Source organism: Camelina sativa, chromosome 1 (assembly GCF_030686135.1).
Source record: "Camelina sativa cultivar CO46 ecotype springtype chromosome 1, ASM3068613v1".
In the NCBI taxonomy this organism is placed as follows: domain Eukaryota; kingdom Viridiplantae; phylum Streptophyta; class Magnoliopsida; order Brassicales; family Brassicaceae; genus Camelina; species Camelina sativa.
The window spans coordinates 19646323-19657352 of NC_141880.1; the positions used below are offsets into that span (position 1 = coordinate 19646323).

Consider the following 11030-nt stretch of genomic DNA (forward strand, 5'->3'; position numbering starts at 1 on the left):
GTTGACATCGCGAGAGACAAAGGTGCGGTTGTTGACCGGATCAAAACACTTGTAGCCTTTTTCAGTGATGGAGTAACCAAGGAACATACACTTGGTGCTTTGTGCTTCCAGTTTGTTCCTTAGCTCACCTGGTACTAACACAAAACAGACACATCCAAACACCTTTAGGTGACTAAGTGATGGTTTAAATTGGTTTAGTACCTCAAAAGGCGATTTATCATCCAATATCTTCGTTGGAGTTCGGTTGATTAGATAGCAGGCTGTCAGTACTGCATCTCCCCAATATCTCCTTGGAACATTAGTGTGAAACATCATTGATCTCGCAACTTCCATGAAGTGTCGGTTCTTTCTTCCGGCTACACCATTTTGTTGAGGAGTGTAGCGACAACTTGTTTGATGTATAATGCCATGCTTTGCTAGGTGTTCTTTGAATCGATTGCTTGTATACTCACCTCCATTGTCTGTTCTAAACACTTTAATCTTAGCATTAAACTGATTGGTCACATAGCTTTGAAAGTTTATAAAAGCATCAATCACACGGTCCTTGGAGGGAAGTAAGGTTACCCAAGTATATTTTGACTTTTCATCTATAAATGTCACAAAATACTTGTTATTATCCCTAGAGACACATGGAGAGGTCCAAACATCTGAATGAACTAAGTTAAAGCATTTTTCATAACATGTAGTAGACATAGAGAAAACAGTTTTACAATGTTTTCCAAGTATACAAGCCTCACAACTAGAGTGATCAAAAGAAACATTAGGAATCATTAATTCAAGGGCCCTAGAGTGAGGATGACCTAGCCTAGCATGCCACATTGCATTCAAAGAAATTCCAAGACAAGAACTAAAAGAAACAGATTTTGGTGAACTATCTTCAAGAATATAAAGGTCATCTTTGGTTCCACCTTCACCAATTAGGTTTCCAGTCTCAATATCCTGAAAGTAAACATCATTAGGCCCAAATATAGCATAGCAATTTAGATCATTTGTAGCTCTCTTAACCGACAAAAGATTTGAAGTAAACTTAGGCATATAAAACCCCTTAGACTCTTTGTTAAACAATTTTAAGTTTCCTATGCCTTGAATTGGTATTTTATCACCATTAGCAATAACAACATTTCCCTTAGTTGGTTCTATATTATTTAGCAAATTCGAGTTACTAATCATATGGTGAGAGGCACCCGAATCTACTACTAGGGAGTTGTTAAGCTTTAGGGTAGAAAAAGTTTTACCACTTGACTCCTTGAGAGCCAAGGACTTGAAGAAGGCCTCCAAGTCAGATTTCCTCACATAGTCTCCGGAAGCCGCCTCTTCACCGTTCTTTGAGGAACTGCCGGTCTGGACTTGTTCGTCCTTGGTGTGAGTCACGTTGGCTCTCGGATCTTTGTGATGGTGACTTGGGCGCAAGTGAGGGTGTAGAGACCAACATTTCTCCTTAGTGTGGTTCTTCCTCTTACAATGCTCACATCCTCCCTTTGGCTTCCGATCCTCTTGCTTGAAGACTCCTTTGTTGGCCGTGACCAGCTCCCCCTTACCGCTAAACAAGCCGAGAGAGCCCTGTTCTTTTTGTATCTGTGCACACACATCATCAAGGCTTGGGAGCTTGTCTGACCTTAGAATGTGCTTTATGAGGTCGTTGAAGGTAGGGTTGAGGGTGAGGAGCAGGGCAAAGACCTTGTCTTGTTCCCTTCTCTCGTTGAGTATGGCCGGGTCCATGGTGTTTGGCCGGAGCATCTCAAATTCAGCCCATAGTGACCTAAACTTCCCAAAATGTTTGTTGAACTCCATATCTTCTTGATTCAGGTCGTTGATAGCCTTCTTGACTTCAAAGACTCGAGTGAGATTGGAGATATTTCCGAAAACGTTCTTAAGAGTCTCCCATAGTTCACTAGCCGTTTTGCAATAAGAATAGGCTTCTAGTATGGGAGCTTCAAGAGAGTTTTGAAGTATGGAGAGGACAGTTTGGTCTTCTTGGAACCATTTAGCTTCTTCTTGAAGCTTAGCCTCTTCTTCATCTTCTTTGATGGGTTCTTTTCCATCTTCTTGAGCGACTTTCTTTGGAGCTCTTCCACCTTCGATGTGGCTCCAGAGTCCGCGGCCACACAGCGCGGTCTTAGTGGTTCTTGACCACAGAAGGTAGTTTCCTCCCTTGAGGACAGTTGGTAGAACAAGCGGTTCGGTGTTCTCCATGGCCGAGTACTATGGACCGCTGGGTAAAGATGTTGACCAACGGATAAACACAAAGGGATCAAGATAGAATCGAAAGCGAACAACAAGAACAAAGAATAGAGAATAGAGATTGAGTTGGTTTGTCAAGAACGAGAACCAAGCTCTGATAACATGTTAGAATTGCGGAATGTATAATGTAGAATGAGGAGAACTGAATAAGAAGTGAGAGTATAGGATAAAGACTTACTTAGTTATTTCTTTTGTTGTTAACATGGCCATATATAGGTAGACATAGAGCATATAGCCGTAAGGCATACAAGGGAAGGAGAGAGAGAGCAGATAGTACAAGTATTAATGAGGGAAAGCGACATCTCCTTCCCTTGGTTGGCTCGTTGACTCGCTCCCAAGGTAAGCATGTGACTTCTCCCATGAGATATTTTGGTAGCCTCTCTTCTAGATATTTCTCCCCTTTGGGCTCCAATGTTATCAAGGCCTCTTCCTCTTATTACTTGGACCGAACCATAACTTAAGGGCCAAGACAGTAGACCGTACGGACGCTTGCACGGACAGCCGTACGGACAGCCTTGATCTCATGGCCTAGATCAATAGTCTAAACACTCCAAAATCATCCCGAACTCTTATAGTGAGTCAAATGCATTGGATTGTCACACATTCTGACCATAGAAACAGTAACAAAGCTGTTAACTGCCTCGAATCAATGTTTTCTCTCGGTTTTAGCCTGTTTTCTCTGTTTAAGCCTGTTTTAGGATAAAACGGGTTTAAGTGTTGTCTAAACACTCCAAATTAATCCCGAACTCTTACAGTTAGTCAAATGCATTGGATTTTAACACATTATGACCCTAGAAATAGTAACAAAGTTGTTTACTGCTTCGCATCATTGTTTTCTCGGTTTTAGCCTGGTTCGGGACTAAATGGGTAAAAGTGGCGTCTAAACACTCCAATTTCAACCCAAACTCTTATAATTAGTCAAATGCATTGGATTGTTACATATTTTGACCCAAGAAATATTAGCACAGCTGTTTACTGCTTCAAATCAATGTTTTCTCTCGGCTTTAGCTTGTTTTATTGGTTTAAGCCTGTTTTGGGATAAAACGGGTTTAAATGTTGTCTAAACACTCCAAATTCATCCCGAACTCTTACAGTTAGTCAAATGCATTGGATTGTAACACATTCTTACCCTAGAAACAGTAACAAAGCTGTTTACTGCTTTGCATCAATGTTTTCTCGGTTTTAGCCTGTTTTGGGACAAGATGGGTAAAAGTGGCGTCTAAACACTCATATTTCAACCCGAACTCTTATAATTAGTCAAATGCATTGGATTGTTACATATTTTTACCCTAGAAAGAGTAACCTAGCTGTTTACTGTTTGGAATCAACGTTTTTTCTCGGTTTTAGCCAGTTTTCTTTGTTTAAGCCTATTTCGGGACAAAATGGGTAAAAGTGGTGTCTAAACACTCCAAATTCAACCCAAACTCTAATAATTAGTCAAATTCATTTGATTGTTACATATTTTGACCCTATAAAGAGTAACATAGCTGTTTACTGCTTCAAATCAATGTTTCCTCTCGGTTTTAGCCTGTTTTCTCGGTTTAAGCCGGTTTTGGGATAAAATGGGTTTAAGTGTTGTCTAAACAATCCAAAATCAACCCAAACTCTTATAGTTAGTGAAATGCATTGGATTGTTACATATTTTGATCCTAGAAAAGGTAACAGAGCTATTTACTCCTTTGAATCAATGTTTTCTCGGTTTTAGCCTGTTTTGGGTTAAAACGGGTTTAAGTGTTGTCTAAACACTCCAAATTCATCCCGATCTCTTATAATTAGTCAAATGCATTGGATTGTTACATTTTTTGACCCAAGAAAGAGTAACATAGTTGTTTACTGCTTCAAATCAATGTTTTCTCGGTTTTAGCCTGTTTCGGGACAAAATGGGTAAAAGTGGTGTCTAAACACTCCAAATTCAACCCGAACTCTTATAATTAGTCAAATGCATTGGATTGTTACATATTTTGACCCAAGAAAGAGTAGCATAGCTGTTTACTGCTTCAAATCAATGTTTTCTCTCGGTTTTAGCTTGTTTTGGGTTAAAACGGGTTTAAGTGTTGTCTAAACACTCCAAATTCATCCCGATCTCTTTCAATTAGTCAAATGCATTGGATTGTTACATTTTTTGACCCAAGAAAGAGTAAGATAGTTGTTTACTACTTCGAATCAATGTTTTCTCTCGGTTTAAGCCTGTTTTCTTGGTTTAAGCATGTTTTGGGATAAAACGGGTTTAAGTGTTGTCTAAACACTCCACATTCATCCCAAATCTTACAATTAGTCAAATGCATTCGATTGTCATACATTCTGACCTTAGAAACAGTAACAAAGCTGTTAATTGCCACGAATCAATGTTTTCTTGGTTGAAGCTTGTTTTGAGATAAAACAGGTTTAAGTGTTGTCTAGACACTCCAAATTCATCCCGAACTCTTACAGTTAGTCAAATGCATTGGATTGTCACACATTATAACTCTAGAAACAGTAACAAAGTTGGTTACTGCTTCGTATCATTGTTTTCTTGGTTTTAGCCTGTTTCGGGACAAAATGGGTAAAAGTGGTGTCTAAACACTCCAAATTCATCCCAAATCTTACAATTAGTCAAATGCATTCGATTGTCACACATTCTGACCCTAGAAAAAGTAACAAACCTGTTAACTGCCTCGAATCAATGTTTTCTTGGTTTAAGCCTGTTTTGAGATAAAACGGGTTTAATTGTTATCTAAACACTCCAAATTCATCCCGAACTCTTACAGTTAGTCAAATACATTGGATTGTCACACATTCTGACCCTAGAAAAAGTAACAAAGCTGTTAACTGCCTCGAATCAATGTTTTCTCGCTGTTTTAGCCTGTTTTCTCTGTTTAAGCATGTTTTGGGATAAAACGGGTTTAAGTGTTGTCAAAACACTCCAAATTAATCCCGAAATCTTACAGTTAGCCAAATGCATTGGATTGTCACACATTATAACTCTAGAAATAGTAACAAAGTTGTTTACTGCTTCGCATCATTGTTTTCTCGGTTTTAGCCTGTTTCGAGACAAAATGGGTAAAAGTGGTGTCTAAACACTCCAAATTCAACCCGAACTCTTATAATTAGTCAAATGCATTAGATTGTTACATATTTTGACCCAAGAAAGAGTAGCATAGCTGTTTACTGCTTCAAATCAATGTTTTCTCTCGGTTTTAGCTTGTTTTATTGGTTTAAGCCTGTTTTGGGATAAAACGGGTTTAAATGTTGTCTAAACACTCCAAATTCGTCCCGAACTCTTACAGTTAGTCAAATGCATTGGATTGTCACACATTCTGACCCTAGAAACAGTAACAAAGCTGTTAACTGTCTCGAATCAATGTTTTCCCTCGGTTTTAGCCTGTTTTCTCTGTTTAAGCCTATTTTGGGATAAAACGGGTTTAAATGTTGTCTAAACACTCCAAATTCGTCCCGAACTCTGATAGTTAGTCAAATGCATTGGATTGTCACACATTCTAACCCTAGAAACAGTAACAAAGCTGTTAACTGTCTCGAATCAATGTTTTCCCTCAGTTTTAGCCTGTTTTCTCTGTTTAAGCCTGTTTTGGGATAAAACGGGTTTAAGTGTTGTCTAAACACTCCAAAATTATCCCGAAGTCTTACAGTTAGTCAAATGCATTGGATTGTCACACATTATAACTCTAGAAATAGTAACAAAGTTGTTTACTGCTTCGCATCATTGTTTTCTCGGTTTTAGCCTGTTTCGGGACAAAATGGGTAAAAGTGCCGTCTAAACACTCCAAATTCAACCTGAACTCTTATAATTAGTCAAATGCATTGGATTGTGATGTTCATATATTTTACCTTGTTTTCCCTTAGTTTATTCACAACTTTTGCATCTTTTGCTATCCATTTAGGCCATTATTGTGTAGCTTTAGGACTAATCATGCATTATAGTATAGTTGCATTGCATTTGCATCTTTTCATGCATAAACAGGCGATTTTGGAGCTTAAGGAGCATGGAAGCAATCTTGAGGAGAAAACGAGAGAGTTAAGGCTGTAGAATCAAGGTCCGGAGTCCAACTCGACCGCACCACTCGACCACCACTCGACCGTGTGCTGAGAAGGACTCGACCGAGTGGAGAATGCACGAGAGAAGCCAGCTCGACCAGCCACTCGACCGAGCACGGGTCGAGTTGACCGAGCCGTTGACTGCTTTGACTTTTTGTATTTTTAGGGCTTCCACCTCATCTCCTATAAAAAGCCCTTGTACCTGCAGCCACCAAGGAGTCTAGCTTTTTAGAGAGTCTAAAACCTAGTTTTTACCTTTTTTTAGATATTATTCCTTTTGCACTTTTCTTTTATTTTAGATTTTGTACTTGTTTGAGAGAGAAAGACTAGATTCTTATATTTTGTTTGTTTCATAACTTTCAAAGTATTAAGATTTCGAGTTTTATTCCTTCATCAATATTGTAGATCTCTGTTTCATCTTTCCAATGATGCAAGTTTCATTATTTTCTGGATTTTTGACATATTTCACCATGTGTTCTTGTGAGTAGTTTGTTTAGGACCTTGAGGATGGGTTAGGCTGGGTTGATCTTGTGGTTTGTTTGATTTGGTCAAGCTTGATTGTTGTAGATCTCTTCTAGGCTAGATGATCTTAATGCTGATCCTATATCTGAGAAGGTAGGGTTTGATTTCAAGCATCTTAGCATCACACCAATGTCTAAGGAGCATAGATAAGGCTAGATCTAGAGCTTACCATTAGGCTTGCTAAGAGATTAGAAGTCTTGTTTGGTTTGAGATGTATTGCTTAATGCCTGCTTGTGTAGATTCTTTTCTTTGTGAGAACAAGTCTAGAAATGCATAGGTTTGATTGTTTCTTGCCATGAGAGTGGATTAAACATGTCTTAGAATAGTATGTCTAGAGATCAGCTCAATGTTTGCTTGAGATTTGTTGACCAAGTTAGATAACCACAATGATTAGCTCAGCCCATGAATCCCTCCTCAAGGCCTTCTTTGTTTATTGAAATCTTAGTCTAAATATCATTGCTAGCTTGTTGTTTGATAGTTTTAGCATTGCTCTGTTTTTCTTGTGTTGCTTTGTTTTCACGTTTAAGTCTAGCTCGACCACGTACTCGACCTACACTCGGTCGAGTGCTGCTCGAGTTCATCCCCAGAACTTGTGTTTTTGATTTGTGATTGTCTTGTTTCATTCCTGTTTCATTTCCATTGCATTCACGTAGTTTCCTATTCCTTACTTGTCTTGCATTAGTTCATTAGCATAGTGTCTATCTCTGTTCTAGTTTCATTATAGCTTTAATTTGTCTGTTCTGTTTGCATTTAGTATCTTGTTCTAGTTGTTTTTACTTTCTGCATTTCTTATCTCATTTTAGGATTGTTAGTGACAAACAATCTTTACAATTGGCTTGACTTAGACTCATATGCACATCTTAATTGTTCACAATCACTCAGATAGGATTGACACCTCTTAAACTGCAACTGCATAAGGGGAATTGAAACACCCTGACTTCTATTCATTCCATATATCATCATTCCATACATCATTCATTCATACACCACAAAGAAAGTCAATTTCAATTTGGCGCCGTTGCCCATTTGAGTGTGTTTTGTGACATTTAGGATCATTATTAGTCTAAGATTAACTTCGTTTTAAACACTTGTGAAGTTACTGAACTGAAATCTTCCTTTGCTTGGCTCTTTTGTGTTTCAGGTACCCACTCGACCACCTACTCGACCACCACTCGACCGAGCTATGATCGAGCACTTGATCGAGCCAGAAGCCGGACCTAAATAGCCATTACTTCCCAGTCGACTCGACCACCCACTCGAGCCTGCGCTCGACTGTGTACCTGTTCGAGTCTGTAGTAGAGTTTGTTGATGCACACAAGGTCAAAAGGCAAAGATAGTCTTCAACAGCCTATTGACAACATCCACAGGCTACAAAAGGGTTTGAGACATAAGCAAGGAAGAGTAGTTCAACAACAACAAGGTCAAGACATCATGGAGCAACAAGCTATCCATGAGCAAAGACCAAGGCACATTGGTGCAGGAGATGCACCCAATACCCACAACCAAAGGGCTGGAATTGTGCCACCTTCAGTAGCAAACAATAACTTAGAGATCAAGAGTGGATTGATCTCAATGATACAAGCAAACAAGTTTCATGGGTTGCCAATGGAGGATCCACTAGATCACCTTGATGAGTTTGACAGAATATGTGGCCTCACAAAGATCAATGGAGTGAGTGAAGATGGATTCAAATTAAGGCTCTTCCCATTTTCTCTTGGAGACAAAGCTCACCTTTGGGAGAAGACTCTACCTACTGGAGCTATCACCACATGGGATGCATGCAAGAAAGCTTTTCTGGCCAAGTTCTTCTCCAATGCAAGGACTGCTAGGCTGAGGAATGAGATTTCTGGGTTTGCTCAAAGGAATAATGAGAGCTTTTGTGAGGCTTGGGAGAGGTTTAAAGGATTCCAAACTCAGTGTTCTCACCATGGCTTCAGCAATGAGTCACTTCTAAGCACCTTGTATAGAGGAGTGCTTCCCAAGATAAGAATGCTTCTTGACACAACCTCTAATGGCAATTTCCTCAACAAGAATGTGGAAGAAGGATGGGAATTAGTTGAGAATCTTGCTCAATCTGATGGCAATTATAATGAGGACTATGATAGGACCATAAGGAGCTCCTCAACTGATCAAGAGGACAAGTATAAGAAGGATTTGAAGATGGTCAATGAGAAGCTTGACAAGATCCTCCTCAGCCAATCCAAGTCCATTCACTTTATTGGTGAAGAGGAAGCTCCAGTTCAAGAGGGGGAGCCTGACTTTGCTGAGTTGTGCTACATGCAAAACTAGGGAGGATTCAAAGGCTACAACCAAGGAGGTTTCAAGAACAACAATCTCTCTTATAGGAGCACCAATGTGGCCAACCCTCAAGACCAAGTCTATCCACCTCAACAACCTCAACAGCAACAAAACTACATCCCCAAGCAACAACACCAAGTGTTCCAGCCCCAATTGTGTCCCCCACCAGGGTTTCAGACTAACCAGGGCCAGGAACAAGACTTAGGAGCAATGATGCAACAGTTGTTGATTGGGCAAACACAAGGCAAGATTGAGGAAGCCAAGCAGTTTGCTGAGTTGAATCAAAGGCTCACATCACAGTACAATGATCTGAACATGAAGTTTGAAGGTCTCAACTCCAGAATGAAGTATATGGAGAGTAACATTGCCTCTACTTCAGCTCCTAAACCCAACCAACTCCCTGGAAAAGCTGTTCAAAATCCAAGGGAGTTCACTGCAAAAGCCATTCATATCTCTAATGAGGAGGTCACTGAGGACAGTGTAGTCCAAGTTTGGGGGAATTCATTAGTCACTGAAGCCCCAAGTGACGTTTGTGCAAAGCAACTGGAGTCCGTTATTGCACTCGACCAAGTACTCGAACAGCCACTCGATCGAGTGCATGCTCGAGTGGTCGATCGAGTTGCAGACTCAGAAGCTGTCAAGCCTGCTAAGTACACTCCTCCTGCTTACAAGCCACCTCTTCCATTCCCAGGACGTTTCAAAGCACAAAAGATTAAGGAGCTTAAGGAAATCATTGAGAGAAAGGAGATGATGGCTAAGCAACAAGAAGAAGAGAGGGTTTTAAAGGAAGAAGCTGTGGTTGAGGAAGTGTTGGCCATACAAGAGATCACCATTGCTTACCAAGAAGAAGAGAGAGGACCTGCCTTGGAACAGTATGATCCATATCCTCTCTACAAAGACTTTTTGCTTAATTTGTCAAAGAGGAAGGCTGAAGCTCAAGATGAGAAGGATCTTGAGGACCTTGGAGGAGTTATCATTCCAATCAAGCTTATGGATCCAGGTCCATTCTATCTGCCTTGCACACTTAGCTATCTTCACTACAACCAATGCCTTTGTGATTTGGGAGCTTCAACAAGTGTGATGCCATACTCCATAACACAAAAGCTTGGGAGAACTGATTTCAAGTCCACCAACCTTCATATATGTTTAGCTGATGGGTCAAACAAGGAGATAGTTGGAAGGTTGGAGAATGTCCCAGTCAAGATAGGGAAGGCAAGGGTTCACACTGATTTTGTGGTGTTGGAGATGGACAAGGAACCTGAAGATCCAATCATTCTTGGAAGGCCATTCCTAGCCACAGTTGGAGCAGTTATTGATGTCAAAGAGGGTCTTGTGACCTTGAACATTGCTGAAGATATAGCCATGAAGTTTAACATCTATAACCCAACCAACCTTCCTACATTGATGATCAACCTTTTACTATCAAGGACAAAGGAGGTCAAGAAGGTTCAAGTGGTGAAGCAACTCCAAAGGCTAAGCTCTCCTTTCAAGATGATTCTGTGGAAAAGCTTAAGAGGTCAGTTCAAGATTTGACTAGTATGGTTGAGGATCTTCAAGTTAAGCTGAATAAGAGGTCCTTAAGGAAGGCAAGACCAAGGCTCAAAATCAAGAAGAAACATGGTTTGTGTGTTAAGGGTGAGGTGATCAAGGATCAATTTCACAGTGATCAAGAGGTTCCAAGGAGGATTTCATCACCTCCTTGGTATCTAAATCAAGTCTAAAAAGGACACCAAAGTCAAGCTTAGTGACTTTAAACAAGCTCACTAGGGAGGAAGTCCCTAAGGTATCCTTTGTAAATATGGTTTATTTTCCTTGTAGTTTTGATGTGTTTTCTTTCTTTGTTTGTGTTGGACAGGCCTTTAGGTGAGAATGTAGTTGGGTAAGGAGGGAATTAGACTTGGAGAAGGAGACTCGCAAGCCCACTCGACCTACCCACG

The 11030-nt window shown here is 40.1% G+C and overlaps 1 non-coding gene across 1 annotated transcript; it reads right to left on the reverse strand.

The window, feature by feature from the left end:
• Positions 1–8622: 8622 nt before the first annotated feature.
• On the reverse strand, positions 8623–8729 carry LOC147950131 (small nucleolar RNA R71). The gene has a single exon (XR_015565243.1). It is a non-coding gene; the product is annotated as a small nucleolar RNA R71 (small nucleolar RNA).
• Between the last annotated feature and the right edge of the window lie 2301 nt (positions 8730–11030).